Raw genomic sequence first — 17,763 nt, 5'->3', positions numbered from 1 at the left:
ATTCACAATAGCCAGAAAGCGGGAGGAATGCAATGTCCATCGATGAATGAAAAGATAAACCAAAGGTTCTATCTATCTATCTATCTATCTATCTATCTATCTATCTATCTATCTATCTATCTATGTATCTGGATACATATGCATCCAGTGGAATATTACTCAGCCTTAAAAAGGAAAGAAATTTGGACACATGCTATAACATGGAGAACCTTGAGGGCATTATGCCAAATGAAAGAAGCCAGTCACTAAAGGACAAATATGATTCCACTTCTATGAGGTACCTAGAGTAGTTAAGTTCAGATGCAGGAAGTAGAATGGAGGTTACCAGAGGCAAAGGAGGGGAAATAGGGAATTACTGTTTAATAGGTATGGAGTTTTGGATTAGGAAGATAAAAAATGTTCTGGAGATGGATGGTGGTGATGGTTGCACAGCAGTGTGAATGTAATTAATGCACAGAACCACACACTTAAGAATTAACATGGTTCTTTTTATGTTATAAATATTTTACAATAAAAAATAAAAAAGTAGAATAAAATATAGGTTACATAGATGTGTTTATTGTGTGAAAATTTATCAAGATCTACACTTATAATCATGTGCTTTTCTGCCTATTTGCTATGCTTCAGTAACAGAATTATTAAAAATCTGAATATAGTAGAAGTCAGAACGCATTGCCCATAATGTTAAGTGTTGTTTTGTGAAACTTTTGTTATAGTTAGAAGTGTGTGTGTGTGTGTGTGTGTGTGTGTGTGTGTGTGCTGCATCATGATGTTAAGTGTATTTTGGATTGTGGTTTTTAAAAAATTGAAGAAACATTTTTCTGGGGCTAGTCTCCATTTCTTAGTGCGTGGTTCCTTCCATCTTGAATTTGATATGCTTTTCCCAGTGGAAGTAATTTAATTTTGACATTCATCTATTCAAGCAGAAAAATCCTTTCCCTAGGGTCTTTTCATCATAATCATTTTTCTCCATCTGACTGCTCACAGTAACTAGATTGTGTATGCTAGATTAACCAGTAAATTCATGAACAGACTTTCTATCATTTTGCTCCACGGACTGTTCATGAAAGCATTAGCAGCGTACATCACGATGAGAGGTGATGATACGAGCTTTATGCTTCAATTCAGAAAAACTACGGTTCCTTTAAACCATAGGGTGTTCGAATTTTCAGATTCCTTGGTGGTTGTGGTTCTAAAGCTCTTGTGCTCATAGGAATCTCCTCTGTATCATCTGAAACAGTGCTTGAGTGTTCATCCAGTGCTTGAACACGTCTAATGGCAATAAGGCATCTCAGCCCATTGATCCATTGCTGGGTAGCCTCCAACTCTAGAAAGCCTGCAAGGGTAGTTTCATGGCAGAATTGGGTGGCAAGTCACCCTGGAACCAGAAGAGGCATCTGTGATCAGCTAAGCCTTGGTCAAACAGGTGCCTGGAACCATTTGTCATCCACATTTCAAAGGCATCCTTCGTGGGGCATGTGTATTGGTTTAAAAGGGTGCACTTTAATTTTCTGTGTGTTTTAATAGAATGGAGCACTTCATGCCAGATACTTCTAAAACAGGAGAGGAGGCATTGATTTAAGTATTGTGAACATGGGATCAGTGACTGCATACTGATGATTCCATTCTATCTTTATGATCCTGGGGAGAAGGCTTTCACGACTGGGGGACATCTTTCTCTTGGATCCAAGTGGCCCTGCTTCCCACACCCTCCCTGTTATAGGGGCTGCCTCCAGTGGGGAATGAGGGCCCTGAGGTGCCTCAGCAATGCCTATGGCTAATGGATGAGTCTAATTCTAGGGATCAGTATTTGGAAGTCCACTTGATTATATAAACCACATCTTCAATTATCAGTTTTATCCATAATGATGGTAGTATTTTGACCTTCCTTTGCTTTTTGTTTTTACTTTAAGCATGTTACTCATTAGGCCACTGGAATGCAACAACATAGACTTCTATATCCAACTGGCTAAAGAAAGCTGCACAACTGGGCAGATCTGTGAAACTCCAGGTTAGACCCCAACCCTCTATGGCTATTCCTCAGCACTTTTACCTGGCTTTGGCCAATTTCCTTTCCCATCCTCCTCATCACTGAAGTCAAGCTGCTTCTCTCTGATGTCCAACTGTAGTCTCTGACATCCAGCTGCTTCTCCTCTCTGCTGGCTGAGTTCTGAGGTTCTTATGGGCACAGGATAGGGGGTGGGGTGAGCCAAGGGTGGTTTTGGAAAAGGCAACATTAGAGCGGGAAAACAGGGATGTAAGTCCTCGTTTTGGCCACAGTATTATTAGGCTTTTTGCCTTGAGGGTGGGGCCCTTGCCAGGGACCCACCTCTTCTGCCCAGAATTTCCCTGCCTCCTGTCCCTGTCATTATTATATACTGAATGAATTTAGAAATTACTTTTTGTTGGCCAGGTGTAGTGGCTCATGCCTGTAATTCCGGCACTTTGGGAAGCTGAGGCAGGTGGATCGCTTGAGCTCAGGAGTTAGAGAGACCAGCCTGGGCAACATGGCAAAACCCTGTCTCTACAAAAAATATAGATAGATAGATATAGATATAGATATAGATATAGATATAGATATAGATATAGATATAGATATAGATATACAAAAATTAGCCAGGCATGATTGCATGGTGGCATTTGCCTGTATTCCCAGCTATCTGTGGGGCTGAGGCAGGAGGATCACTTGAGCCAGGGAGATCAAGGCTGCAGCGAGCCATGTTTGTGCAACTGCACCCCAGCCTGGGTGACACAGTGAGACTCTGTCTCAAAACAAGAAAATCAGTTTTTGCTGCAGATTTGACAATGTGTCTTCATTAAGTCAAGCTAAAATTACAAGGTAAAACAGCATTTCTATGCAAATGTTACACTGTGGTAAAGTCATTGTAATTGTTAATTTTAGTTGTCAACCTTCTAAGTGGGTTAAGGAATACCCAGACAGCTTATAAAGCATTTTTTCTGGGTATGTCTGTGAAGGTGTTTCCAGAAGAGGTTGGCATTTGAATCAGTGGACTGAATAAGGAAGAGCTGCCCTCATCCAGTATGACCAGGCAACATCCACTTGGCTGAGGGCTTAGATAAAACAAAAAGGCAGAGGAAAAGGAAATTTGTGCACTCTCTTGCGCGCTCTCTCTCTCTTCTCTCTCTTTCTCTCTCTCTCTCTCTCTCTCTCTCTCTCTCTCTCTCTCTCTCTCTCTCTGTTCTGGAGCTGGGACACACTTCTGCTCTTGGACATCAGAACTCCCGGTTCTCCAGCCTTTGGATTCCAGGACTTGCATCAGCAGCGCCCCTGCTTCTCAGGCCTTGGAATTTGGACTGAGAATTACACATCAGCTTCCCTAGTCCGGAGGCCTCTGGCCTGGACTGGGCCGTGCTACCAGCTTCCTTGGTTCTCCAGGTTGCATGTGGTCTATCATGAGACTTCTTAGCCTCTGTAATCTCAGAAGCCAATTCCCCCAAGAAATCCCCTTTTATATATTTATATCTACATCTATATCCTATTGGTTCTGGTCTCTGGAGAACCCTAACGAATGCATCTTTTAGTGCTGAAAATGAGATGGTGCTATAACAAATACCTAAAAATGTGGAAGCAGTTTTGGATCTGGGTAATGGGTAGAGGCTGGATCAATTTTGAACTGCATACTAGAAACATCCTAGATGGCCATAAATGGAGTATTAAAGGCAGTTCTGGTGAGGGCTCAGAAGAAGAGGAAAGCTTAGAGAGCCTCAGTCTTCTTCGAGATTATCTAAGTGGTTGCAATCAGAATGCTGGTAGAGATGTGAACAGTAAAGCCCATTCTAATGAGATCTTAGATGAAAACAAGGAACATCTTATTGGAAACTGGAGGAAAGGCCATCTTTGTTACAAACTAGCAAAGGAACTTGGCTGAATTGTGTCCGTGTCAGTACTTTGTGGAAATCAGAATTTAAGAGTGATGAACTAGGATATTCGATAGAAGAAATCTCTAAGCAAAGTGTGTCAGGGTGCTGCATGGCTTCTCTTGACTGTTTATAATGAAATTCAGAAAGAGAAAAATGAATTCAAGATGGAATTTATATCAAAAGGGGAACAAAGGGCTGGGTGCAGTGGCTCATATCTATAATCCCAGCACTTTGGGAGGCCAAGGCAGAAGGATCACTCAAGCCCAGGAGTTTGAGACCAGCTTAGGCAACATAATGAGACCTCATCTCTACAAAAAATAAACAAAATTAGCTGGGCATAGTGTGCATACCTGTAGTCCCAGCTACTTGAGAGACTAAGGTGGAAGGATCACTCAAGACGGAGATCAAGGCTGCAGTTGAACCAAGACTGTGCCACTGCACTCAGCCTGGTTAAAGATAAGGAAAATTGCCGGGCGCGGTGGCTCAAGCCTGTAATCCCAGCACTTTGGGAGGCCGAGACGGGCGGATCACGAGGTCAGGAGATCGAGACCATCCTGGCTAACACGGTGAAACCCCGTCTCTACTAAAAAATACAAAAAACTAGCCGGGCGACGAGGCGGGCGCCTGGAGTCCCAGCTACTTGGGAGGCTGAGACAGGAGAATGGCGTGAACCCGGGAGGCGGAGCTTGCAGTGAGCTGAGATCCGGCCACTGCACTCCAGCCCTGGGCGACAGAGCGAGACTCCGTCTCAAAAAAAAAAAAAAAAAAAAGATAAGGAAAATTATCAGCCTAGCCATGTCGTTAAAAATGAAAAAGTGTGTCTGAGCAAGAACATCAAGGGTGTGACCAAGCAAAATATTGCTAAGGAGATTAGTATGGACAGAAGGAAGCCAGATGCTATTCATCAAGACAATGGGAGAATGACCCCAAGGACGCTTCAGAGATCTTTGAGGCTGCCACTGTCATCACAGGCCCAGAGTGCTAGGGCCTTGAGGGAAGAACGTTTCAAAGGAGGATCCCAGGGCACCCATGGGACCTTGGGGCTCACTGCCCAGGGGCACCCCAAGCTTCTGCTCCCTGAATTCTGGTGCAGTACTCCTTGACCACCCCAGCTGTGGCTCAGGGGGCCCAGATGCAACTCAGGTCAACAATCCACAAGGCACAGTATGTAAACCTTCATGGCATCCATGTGATGCTAACTCTCCAGGCATGCAGAACGCGAGAACGGTGGAAACATGGCTACCTCCACCTAGATGTCAAAGGAGGCCTCACAACCTCAGTCTCAGAGCTCTGAACTGCCACAAGGCAGGGTGTGGCAGAAAGTCCCCACTATGGCAATGCGCAGCAGAGCCACAGGGTCAAGACCACTGCAGAGAGCCCCCAGTAGGACAATGCTTAGTGAGGCCATGCAAGACAGCCACTGCTAAAGGCCACAAACCTGTAGAGCCACCAGCATGCAATGCCAGCCAGGAAGAGTCATAAGCATCCAACTCCAACTCCTGAGAGCTGCAGTGTGGGCTTCATCCAGCAAAGGCATGGTAGTGGGGTCTCCTGGGGGACTGGGGACCCAATCCCCACTCCAGTGTGTCTGGAAGCTAAGATGTGGAGTCAAAGATTATTCTAAAGCCTCAGGATGTAATGTTGTTTGCCTCATTGGGTTCTGGACTTACTTGGGATTTATTACCCCTTGTTTCTTGCCTTTTTCTCCCTTTTAAGAATGAGAATGTCTATGCCATGCCTGTCCCATTATTCTATTTTGGAAGTATATAACTTGCTTGATTTCACAAGCTCATGGTTAGAGATAAATTTTTCTCAAAATGAGTCATATTTTGAGTTTCACCCTGAGTCTTATCCATGTCTGAGTTGGATGATATTTAGATCAGACTTTGGACTTAGATTTTAAAGTAGATACTAGAATGAGTTAAGACTTTTGGGGGCTATCGGGATGGAATGACTGTATTTTGAATATAAGAAAAACACGAATTTGAAGGGCCCAGGGGTGGACTGCTACTGTTTGAACATTTGTATTCCCTCCCAAATTCATATTGAAATACAATCCCCACTATAATGGTATTAAGAGTGGGGCCTTTGGGAAAGTGATTAAGTCATGAGGGCTCCACCATCATAAATAGATTATTGCCTTATAAAAGGGCTGAGGGAATTAGCTTAATCCCTTTTTGCCCTGGCACTTTCCAATAGGTGAGAGCACAGCAACAAGGCACCATCTTGGAAGCAGACAGCAACCCTCACCAGACACCAATTGCTGGTTCCTTAATTTTGGACTTCTCAGCCTTCAGAAGTGTCAGAAATAAATTTATCTTCTTTTTTTGTTTGTTTGTTTTTTTTTTTTGAGACAGAGTTTCGTTCTTATTACCCAGGCTGGAGTGCAATGGTGCAATCTCGGCTCTCTGCAACCTCCGCCTCCCAGGTTCAAGCGATTCTCCTGCCTCAGCCTCCTGAGTAACTGGGATTACAGGCACTCATCATGCCTGGCTAATTTTTGTATTTTTAGCAGAGACGGAGTTTCACCATGTTGGCCAAGCTAGTCTTGAACTCCTGACCTCAGGTGATCCACCTACCTCAGCCTCCCAAGATGCTGGGATTACAGGCTTGAGCCACTGCACCCTGCCAAATTTCTCTTCTTTATACGTTACCCACTCTATGATATTTTGTTATGGCAGCACAAATAGACTAAGACAGTCATTTTGACCACGACTAATGTTTGAATCATAAGTAATGTCAATCTGCTTTGTCTACTTCTAGTACTAACAAAAGCTAAAATAAGAAGTGAGATCTTCATCCTGACACAAGTTTGCACTGGATATATTATTCAAGTTCAAACTATAGTCCCAGGTGTATGTTGTAGACCTCAATGCAAGTACAAAGGAAATTTACATCTTTCAAAAACCATTTAACTGTGCAATCCTGAGCTTCCACATAACCTTTAATTTGAAGAGATTGTCTACAATGTAATGATTTGCTAAAAAGCAAATATCAAGAGGAGAATCTAGTAGAATTTTGTAATGCCTTCCAAGTGATTAATATGTTCAATTAAAATCACATGCTCATCTAAGACCAAGAATAAGGCAAAGATGCCCACTATCATCACTGCTATTCAAGATAGTACTGGAAGTTCTAGCCAGAGCAATTAGACAAGAAAAAGAAATAAAGCAGTGGAGGTTTGAGATGTTGGCCAGTTAGATATGCGGAACAAGTTCAAGAGATCTATTGTACAACATGGTGACGCTAACTAGTAACAGTGTATTTTATTCTTGAAAATTGCTAAAAGAGTAGATTTAAAGTGTTCTCACCACAAAAAGGATACGTAGGTGAGGTAATACATGTTAATTAGCTTGGTTTATGTATTCTGCAATGCATACATAATTCAAAAATCACATTGCACATGATAAATATGTACAATTTTTATTTATCAATTAAAATAAGTTTAATTTAAAAAATAAAAGGCATAGAAACTGGAAAATGATAAAGTTATCCTGTCTGCTGATGACATATGTAGAAAACACTAAAATTTCTAAAAAGTCCAGGTGCAGTGGCTCACACCTATAATCTCAGCATTTTAGGAGGCCGAGGTGGGTGGGTGAGGTGAGCCCAGAAGATTGAGACCAGCCTCGTCAATGTCTCTACAAAAAATATAAAAATTAGCCTGGCATGGTGGCATGTACCTGTAGTTCCACCTACTTGGGAGGCTGAGACAGGAGAATGGCTTGAGCCCAGGAAGTCAAGGCTGCAGTAAGCAGTGATTGCACCACTGCACTCCAGCCTGGGCAACAGAGTGAGATTCTGTCTCATCAATAGACAAAAAGACACCAAAACATAGATCATTAAAGAAAAAAAATGACAGACTTCAAAATTAAATTTTTTTGCTCTTTAAAAAACACAAATAAGAAAATGCAAAAGCCAGCCATAGACTGAGAGGAAACATTTGCAGTATCTGACAGACTAATATTGAAAATATATGAATAATTCTTACAACTTAATAGTAAAATAATAACCAAATTTAAAATGGGTAAAACAACATTTCAACAAAGAAGCTATACAAATATCAAACAAGCACAGGAAGTGGTGCACAAAGTCATTAGTCCTTAGGGAAAGCAAATTGAAACCATGGGAGATACCTCTATACACCCCCTGGAATGTCTGAAATTAGAAGCTTGAGGGCCGGGTGCGGTAGCTCATGCCTGTAATTCCAGTACTTTGGGAGGCTGAGGCAGGCAGATCACTTGAGGCCAGGAGTTTGAGACCAGCCTGGCCAAAATGGTGAAACCCCATCTGTACTAAAAATACAAAAATTAGCCAGGCGTGCTGGTGTGTACCTGTAGTCCCAGCTACTTGGGAGGCAGAGACAAGAGAATCACTTGAACCCAAGAAGCAGAGATTGCAGTCAGCCAAGATTGCGACACTGCTCTCCATCCTGGGCAACAGAGCGAGACTCCATCTCACAAAACAACAACAACAAAAAGAAGCTTGAAAATACCAAGTGTTGAAGAGGCTTTAAGGCAATCAAAACTTTTATACATTGCTGGGGAGTATGTAAAGCAGCATAACCACTCAGGAAAAAGCTTGGCAATTTCTTATAAAGTCAAACATACACTTACCATCTAACCTAGCTATTGCAGTTTTGTTTTGTTTTGTTTTGTTTTTTTGAGACAGCATTTCACTCTTATTGCCCAGGCTGGAGTGCAGTAGCGCAATCTCAGCTCACTGCAACCTCCGCCTCCCAGGTTCAAGCAATTCGCCTGCCTCAGCCTCCCAAGTAGCTGGGACTACAGGTACCTGCCACCATGCCCAGGTAACTTTTTGTATTTTTGGTAGAGATGGGGTTTCATCTTGTTGGCCAGGCTGGTCTTGAACTCCCAACCTCAGGTGATCCACCCACCTCAGCCTCCCAAAGTGCTGGGATTACAGCTGTGAGCCACTGCACCCGGCCCTATTGCAGTTTTAAGTATTTTCTTTAAGAGAAATAAAAATTGATGTCCAAGAATCTGTATACTAATGATAATAGCATTAGCCATAATAGTCCCAAACAGAAAACAACTCAAATGTTTATCAGTAGTTGAATAAAAAGTTGTATATATCCCTGCAATAAACACATCAGCAATAAAAAGAACCAGATTACTGATACCTACATGAATCTCAAAAATATTGCCACGAGCAAAAGAAACCACAAAATAGTACGTACTGTATGATTCTGTTAATATGAAATGAGAAAAGACAAATCTAATCTTTAGTAACAGAAAGAAGACTGGGCAGAAGGGAACTTCTGTGGAGGGACAGAAATGCTCATCTTAATCACAGTAGTAGTTACATAGCTGTATACTGGCAACAGACAAAATTACCACAAATTTGGTTATAGATCTGTTTAGCTTTGCTCAAGACTTGTGAATTGGGACAGCCTCCGTTCTACAAAATACGATGAGAACTCCCACCGAGCTAAGGCAGAACACTGGGGTTTGTGAGACGAAAACAAGGAAACAGAACAATAGCACTGATTAATATCAGGTTACTTTTTGTTTCTAAAAGTTAAAGCAGAGGAACTTCCTTATTATGCTGACTCAGGTAGACTGGAATCTCCTGTTCTCAAAAAACTGGTCTGTCTGGGGATCTATCTGCTTGCTTCCTTGAAGTTTCAGTTTGATTATGTGGCATTTAGCATAAGTGACTCTATTTTGGTTTGGTCTGGTCTGTTGGGGCCTAGCACAGGAGCTCAGCCTAAAACAACAGCCTCCCATAATTTTGTTTAAAAGTACGATTGTCAAAACTCATCAGATAGTACATTTATAATGGGTGCATTCCAGTGTATGTAAACTTAAAGAAATTCTCCACCAGGAGCATGGGTGCATTCCAGTGTATGTAAACTTAAAGAAATTCTCCACCAGGAGCAGTGGCTCACGCCTGTAATCCCAGCACTTTCAGAGGCCAAGGTGGGTGTAGGTTTGAGCCCAGGAGTTTGAGACCAGCCTGGGCAACACGACGAAACCCTGTCTCTATAAAAAAATGCAAAAATTAGCCAGGCCTACTGGCCTGCGCCTGTCATCCCAGCTACTCAGGAGTCTGAGGTGGAAGGATCACCTGAGCCCAGAAGGCGGAGGATACAGTGAGCTGAGATCATGTCACTGCACTCCAAACTGGGCAACAGAGCAAGCCCCTGTCTCAAAAAAGAAGAAAAGAAAAGAAAAATCCTTTCTTCCCTATACTTTTCCATCTCTCCACATCAGCTTCATTGGGTTTCTTCTTTCCCTCCTCCTTTCATCTGTTCAGAACGATTCCTCTCTGAGGAATACTGTATTTGGTTCTTTCAAATGTAAATTGTTTTGGCCTTTTTCAGTTCCATCCAACTCTCTCAACCTCATCTTTTCAGGGATATGCATAACACAACTCCAGTCTGTACAAAGCACCCTTCCTCCTTGGAAGGTGGAGGCTGAGAACTGCAGATACTTATAAATTGCCCCTCACACACACACACTGAAATACATTGCTATGCCAATGGCAGTGCCAAAGCCAGGACTATAATCCAGATTACCCAGTTTTCTGATAGAATGAATGTGTTTCTTATGCCAGCATGAACCCTGCAGCTTAACATGCAAAATCCCTTTTTTGTCTTCTAGTTCAATATACACTATTTGAATAGACGTTAGGTAAATCCCATATTTTCTTCAGAGATAGAGGCTGAGGAGGCTGGGCTGGGAGTGAGGATTTAATTTGCACCCATGTTAGATGTCATGCCTCCCAGGCTCGCTGCTTTGCAGAGGAACTTAGGTAATTATCATAAGGAACAAGCACACACAAATCAAAGGTCAACTGAGCTGAAGTTATTTGATTTAGGATTTTGGTGATGTTCTTTGCCCTTGTTAATGCTGCTGCCGCTTTTTGTTTGTTTTTGTTAAAAAATAGCAACCAAGTGCCCACATTTAAGATATTTTCGTCATAAGTTTACTGAAGAGCAACTCACATATTGTCTTTCTAAGAATTCAAGCTACATTCATTCCTCTCCTTGCCTGTCCCCATGGCAACAGTACCCAGGTGCCATTTTAGCAGGTTTTACTTGGTAACTTTCAGTATCAACACAATTTTTGCATTGTTCTTCTTGTATATACTAAATTAGAAAAGTTAACAACAAAATGATGGACAATAGAAAACACTTCCAAACTCATTTTGTGAAGCCAGCATTATCCTGATGCCAAAATGAGACAGACACCACAGTAAAAGAAAAAACTGGCCGGGCACAGTGGCTCACGCCTGTAATGCCAGCACTTTGGGAGGCCGAGGCGGGCAAATCACTAGGTCAAGAGATCGAGACCATCCTGGCCAACATGGTGAAACCCCATCTCTAATAAAAATACAAAAATTAGCTGGGCGTGGTGGTGCATGCCTGTAGTACCAGCTACTCAGAGGCTGCGGCAGGAGAATCACTTGAACCCGGGAGGCGGAGCTTGCAGTGAGCCAAGATCGTGCCACTGCACTCCAGCCTGGTGACAGAGCGAGACTCCATCTCAAAAAAAAAAAAAAAAAAAAAAAAAAAACTCTTAAAATGGTAAGTCTCATGTTAGGTATTCTTACCATGATAAAATAAACATAATTTTTTTTTTAATGACACAGACAGAAGACAGGGTAGGATACACTTCAAAGTACTTGGAAACAACATTTATGTACATCCAAATGTTCTAGACTTTTCATTCCACATTCCATAGGAAAAGTCTCAGTACTGAATGTTAAGCAGGGAAACACTCAGAATAAAATATATAATTTATTCTATGTAGGAGCTAAATCTGATAGGACAGCTATTAATTATATTAATAAAATCGAATAATGCACATTCCTAAATATTTTTTAAATGGTTATTTTTTTCTCTTAATCACCAACTAAGTAGAGTTGTAGACTCCTCAAGTTTGACTATTTAAAAGATTTTTCACTATCTGGTGGTTTTGTTTTCAGATATTCTGTTTAAGAATTCTTCTTCTGGGCACAGAAGCTCACACCTATAACCCCAGCACTTTGGGAGGCCGAGGCAGACAGAACACTTGAGGTCAGGAGTTTGAGACCGGCCTAGCCAACATGGTAAAACTCTGTCTCTAATAAAAATACAAAAATTAGCCGGGCAAGGTGGCGAGTATCTGTAATCCCAGCTGCTCGGGAGGCTGAGGCAGGAGGATCGCTTGAACCTGGGAGCCCCTTCACTTTGGCCAATTTCTCCAATTTGGTATGGGTGTATTTACCAATGCCTGTACCCCCATTGTATCTAGGAAGTAACTAACTTGCTTTGGATTTTACAGGTTCATGGGCAGAAGGGACTTGCCTTTTCTCAGATAAGATTTTGGACTGTGGACTTTTGAATTAATGCTAAAATGAGTTAAGACTTTGGGGGACTGTTGGGAGGGCATGATTGGTTTTGAGATGTGAGGACATGAGATTTGGGAGGGGACAGGGGTGCAATGATATGGTTTGGCTGTGTGCCAACCCAAATATCATCTTGAACTGTAGCTCCCATATCCCACATGTTGTGGGAGGGACCCAGTGGGAGATAATTGAATCATAGGCAATTCCCCCCATACTGTTCTTGTGGTAGTGAGTAAGTCTCACGAGATCTGATTTTTTTTTTGAGATTGAGTTTTGCTCTCGTTAAATGTGAATCTTTAGACCTACTATATAATATATAAACCCAGTGATATGAATATTTAGACCTACTATATAAATATTAAAAGCGGCCGGGCGCGGTGGCTCAAGCCTGTAATCCCAGCACTTTGGGAGGCCGAGACGGGCGGATCATGAGGTCAGGAGATCGAGACCATCCTGGCTAACACGGTGAAACCCCGTCTCTACTAAAAAATACAAAAAACTAGCCGGGCGAGGTGGCGGGCGCCTGTAGTCCCAGCTGCTCGGGAGGCTGAGGCAGGAGAATGGCGTGAACCCGGGAGGCGGAGCTTGCAGTGAGCTGAGATCCGGCCACTGCACTCCAGCCTGAGGGACAGAACGAGACTCCGTCTCAAAAAAAAAAAAATAAATAAAATAAAAAAAAAATAAATAAATAAATATTAAAAGCTACTTAAGTGCCTAAGTATCAACTTTAAATATGAATTGTGAATTTCACAACTCTGGTCTCTACTGGCTCTTAAAACCACCCAAGCTACCTATTGTGGGGAAACTATTCTGTAAGATGGGTGAGGAGATTTTAAAAGTGGTTTACTAACTTCTTAAGCATAAAAACAATGAGAGGAAAGACTGAGAAAATAACTCAGTACATTTGACTAAACATTTTTCAATTTTTTTAATGCTAAAAGTCAAATGGCAGGCTAGGATGATTTTGCAGTGGAATAGGAAGTCCTGCAAACACTGCGGAAAGTGTAAGATGGGAGGTTGACAACAAGGGGAAGCACAGGAGTAGGGGCTGGGAAAAGGAGGGACTGGAAGACCAGGAAAACTGGCATTTTGGATGGCAGCAGCAGAATATGGTGAAATATGGTAGACTTCATATCCTCAAGTTAGTAATAAAATGGGCAGAGCGATGACCTGGGACTGTGCATACTAGGGCCCCAATGAATGTTTTGGGTCTAAATGACCTTGGCAGTGTGCCACCTTCACTAGCTTTAGCTCAGAGTTGGGAATGGAATATGGAACAATGCCGTGTTATCTTATACCCGAGAAGCTCGTTCTCTGACTGTAAGGGAAGGAGAATTTATTCACTCTGAAAGCCTTCACCTTTTAATGGAACTAATAACCGCCCATGGAGAAATGGAGAGCTGAGGCTTCTGAAGAATACTAAATGTCCCTACAATGTCTTAATGAACAAAGAGAAATATCCATGGTAACTCACAGCTTCAGGATGGAAGATCTCCCAGTACTGGGATTCTCAATAGCTCTGACATAATTCTTTGCTACCCTCACCATTTTTAGATATATTCTTGTTTGTCCACTCCCCCTTTTTCTCTGCTGAGTTAATATCTCACCAATAAAGGTCCCTCACAGTCTCCAAAAATCAGGAGAAAAAACATCCTTCCAATGTACTTTTCCTCTTCTTTTTTAGCAGGAAACTGGAGCTGTAGCTGCCCAACAGCTTCTTCGCACCTGCTGCCCAGATAAAGCCAATTTAGCAAGACAAGGGAATTGCAGTAGATAAAGGGTTCAATGTATAAAGGGCCAGCTCAACAGGAGACCAGAGTTTTATTATTATTCAAATCAGCCTCTCCAAACATTCAGAGGCTAGGGTTTTTTCAAGATAGTTTGGCGGGCAGGGGGCTAGGGAATGGGTGCTGCTGATTGGTTGGGGATGCAATCAGAGGGATGTGGAAAATGGTCCTCATGCCCTGAGTCTGCTTCTGGGTGGGGGCCACAGGACCTGTTGAGTCATAAGTCCAAATGGAGTCATCTTGGCCATCAGAAAAGCTAAAGTCTGAGAAGATATCTCCAAAGGCCCATCTTGGGTTCTACAATAGTAAATGTTATTTACAGGAGTAATTGGAGAAGTTACAAATCTTGTGACCTCCAGAATGATGGCTGGTTATCCTTTAACTATACCTACATCCTTGCAGAACTCAGATTCTTCTCATAACCCTAACCTTGTGGGGTTTCATTAGTTTTACAAAGGCAGTTTATTTTGGGGAGGGGCTACTATCATCCTTGCTTTAAGGATAGATTTCTCCCAAAGTTAGCTTGGCCCACACCCAGGAATGGAGGTTACAGGCAAGATGGAGTTGGTTAAGTCAGATCTCTTTCACTGCCATGGTTTTCTCACTATTAGAACTTTCACAAAGGTGGTTTCAGAGATGTGCAATGGCATAATGATTATGAACCCAAACTCCAGAGGCAGTCTGCTTGGATTTGAATCCTAGGATTTTCATCTAGCTGTATGACCTCGGACAAGTGACTTAACAGCTCTGTGACTCCAAGTCTCCTGCTGTAAAATAGGGATGATAGCATCTTTTCTTGGTGATGCTGTGAGGAAAAGGAGTTAATCTGTGTAAAGGCATTTAGAAAGGCCCTGGCATACAGTAAATGTTAGTTACTGCTATATTTGTTCCTAAAGGAACAGAATATTTATAGACATATAGCCTATTTATTTTCTTCTATTGAGCAGCCAACAGTAATAGTGGATGTATATGTTTGTCTTCTTAACAGGAAAGAAGTAGGCTTAGGTTAACTGAGTGCCTACTGTTTGCTAAACACAGTATAGATATATTTTCACCTTATTCTCAAAACAAGACTGAGAAGTAGGTATTTTATCCCCATTTTTCTTAGGCAGAAACTTGCCCAAAGTTGCACAACTCACTCCAAATCACAGTGCCTAGCAAGGTCTAGGCAGGAATTCAAGCCCATCTGACTACAACATACAATGTGTCAACACAGATGCCCACAAGTTTGCTTTGTATGTAGCCACCTGAAAGAGAATGAATTAGAATCATTATTTTTGAGGGAGTTCAGCACCATCAGGAGCCAAATTATTTATTGGCTATGCCAAACTGTATGGTTTTCTATTTAAACAGAAATGTGGTCTAGGTGTAATTGTAATGTTCTAGATAGAATATTACTTATCTAGTGGCCTATCTCACAAGAAAAGAAATAAATAAAAGAAAAATATTGCTGGAACTTGAAGGGTAAATCAATACAGATGCCTCAGAAAAGATGGGGTAGGGTGAGTGGAGTAATAATTTTGGGAAATGTAATGACCAGAAAACAAACTGTCACTATTGCTGCATTTTACTTTCGTCCAATATTCTCTTGGCATGTATGGACATGAACTACCATTCAGTGAAACTGACATGTTCTCTCTCCTTTGGGAAGGATCATGGAAGTTTCTGGTGTCATCATTTTAAATGTTCTAAATAGAAGCAAACATTTCCTGTTAGAAAAGTAAACCAAGTGAATAAAAGAAAAGAAAATGACTTGCATTCTTTTGCATAGATATGGCTATATCAAGTAATTAGGGTTGTACTAAAGAGGTTGCGAATATATTTTATTTATTTGCTTATGTAATTTTTACTCACTATTTTCATTTTGTGGTGAGTAAAGGGAAAAATGTAATAAGAACAAAATGACCTTTCCGTTTTGTCCTAAAACCAAACAGGAAGAGGGAGTACTGCCATCTTTTGGTTACACAATATAATAATTTTACATCGTTACACTTAACAGCCAGATGAATGCCAGTATTAATCATCACCAGATGAACAGAAACAGACTTACCTGGCATGAGTTAGTTCGTTAGACTATTTCTTCATAATAGCTTTCCTCTGCAAAGCAATCACAGAGACTCCAAAGAGAAAGTACTGGTGGGCTAAGTAGATCATCTTAAAGAGCACTGACAGTTCTAATATTTGTATTTAATGATTCTAAAGCATTCAGAGTGGACAAAGATAAAGGAGAACTTTTATGTTTAATTACTAAAGTCAATTTCACAATTGCCTCAGTGCTGAAGAACTTGAGTGCAAGGCTGAACTCCCTTAGACCACGGAAACACTATGGCAAAGCCTGCCAGGTGTCCACTACAGGGCTCCACCTACACCAAGCAAGACAAAAAGTACAGCAAAAACACAACTGGAGCATTCCTGGAATGTTCTTTCTTTTTCTTTCTTTCTTTTTTTTCTTTTGTGAGAATGGAGTCTCGCTGTGTTGCCCAGGCTGGAGTATAGTGGTGCAATCTCAGCTCACTGCAACCTCCGTCTCCCGGGATCAAGCAATTCTCCTGCCTCAGCCTCCCAAGTAGCTGGGACTACAGGTGCCCACCACCACGCCTGGCTAATTTTTGTTTTTTTGTTTTTTGTTTTTTGTTTTTTGTTTTTTTGAGGCAGAGTCTCGCTCTGTCGCCCGGACTGGAGTGCAGTGGCCAGATCTCAGCTCACTGCAAGCTCCGCCTCCCGGGTTTACGCCATTCTCCTGCCTCAGCCTCCCGAGTAGCTGGGACTACAGGCGCCCGCCACCTCGCCCAGCTAGTTTTTTTTTTTTGTATTTTTAGTAGAGACGGGGTTTCACCGTGTTAGCCAGGATGGTCTCGATCTCCTGACCTCGTGATCCGCCCGTCTCGGCCTCCCAAAGTGCTGGGATTACAGGCTTGAGCCACCGCGCCCGGCCCATTAATTTTTGTATTTTTAGTAGAGATAGGGTTTTGCCATGTTGGCCAGGCTGGTCTCGAACTCCTGACCTCAGGTGATCTGCCCGCCTCAGCCTCCCAAAGTGCTGAGATTACAGGCGTGAGCCTCCACGCCTGGCTGATTTTTTTTTTTTTTTTAAAGGAAATATGGTACTACAATAGAAGGAAACTAAAGAAGTTTATCAGAGTGTACTACAGAGGGCCGCCTCTCAGTGAGCTGAGTTGGCTGCAGGGAGGCCATAGACACTGTTGTTACAAGACACGTTTTATTAACAGGCATCCTGAAGAAAAGACTTTGAATAGCTTGAGGGTATATATTTTAAAGAGGAAACATTAATTTGAAAAGGAGAGGAATCTGGAAAGGAAATATCCCCGCAAATCATGTCTGGATCCAGAGAGGCAGCTATCCAAATGAGGTTTTTTTGTTTTTGTTTTTGTTTTTTGAGACGGAGTCTCGCTCTGTCGCCCAGGCTGGAGTGCAGTGGCGCGATCTCAGCTCACTGCAAGCTCCACCTCCTGGGTTCACACCATTCTCCTGCCTCAGCCTCTCGAGTAGCTGGGACTACAGGTGCCGCCACCTCGCCCGGCTAGTTTTTTGTATTTTTAGTAGAGACGGGGTTTCACCGTGTTAGCCAGGATAGTCTCGATTTACTGACCTCGTGATCTGCCCGTCTCGGCCTCCCAAAGTGCTGGGATTACAGGCTTGAGCCACTGCTCCCGGCCCAAATGAGGTTTTTTTAAGGCTCATCAAGGTGGCAGAAAATAGAATATAAAGCCCCAAAGGG

The sequence above is a fragment of the Rhinopithecus roxellana genome, chromosome 21 (genome assembly GCF_007565055.1).
Source record: "Rhinopithecus roxellana isolate Shanxi Qingling chromosome 21, ASM756505v1, whole genome shotgun sequence".
Lineage (NCBI taxonomy): Eukaryota > Metazoa > Chordata > Mammalia > Primates > Cercopithecidae > Rhinopithecus > Rhinopithecus roxellana.
Note: the sequence above shows the minus strand (reverse complement) of the source record.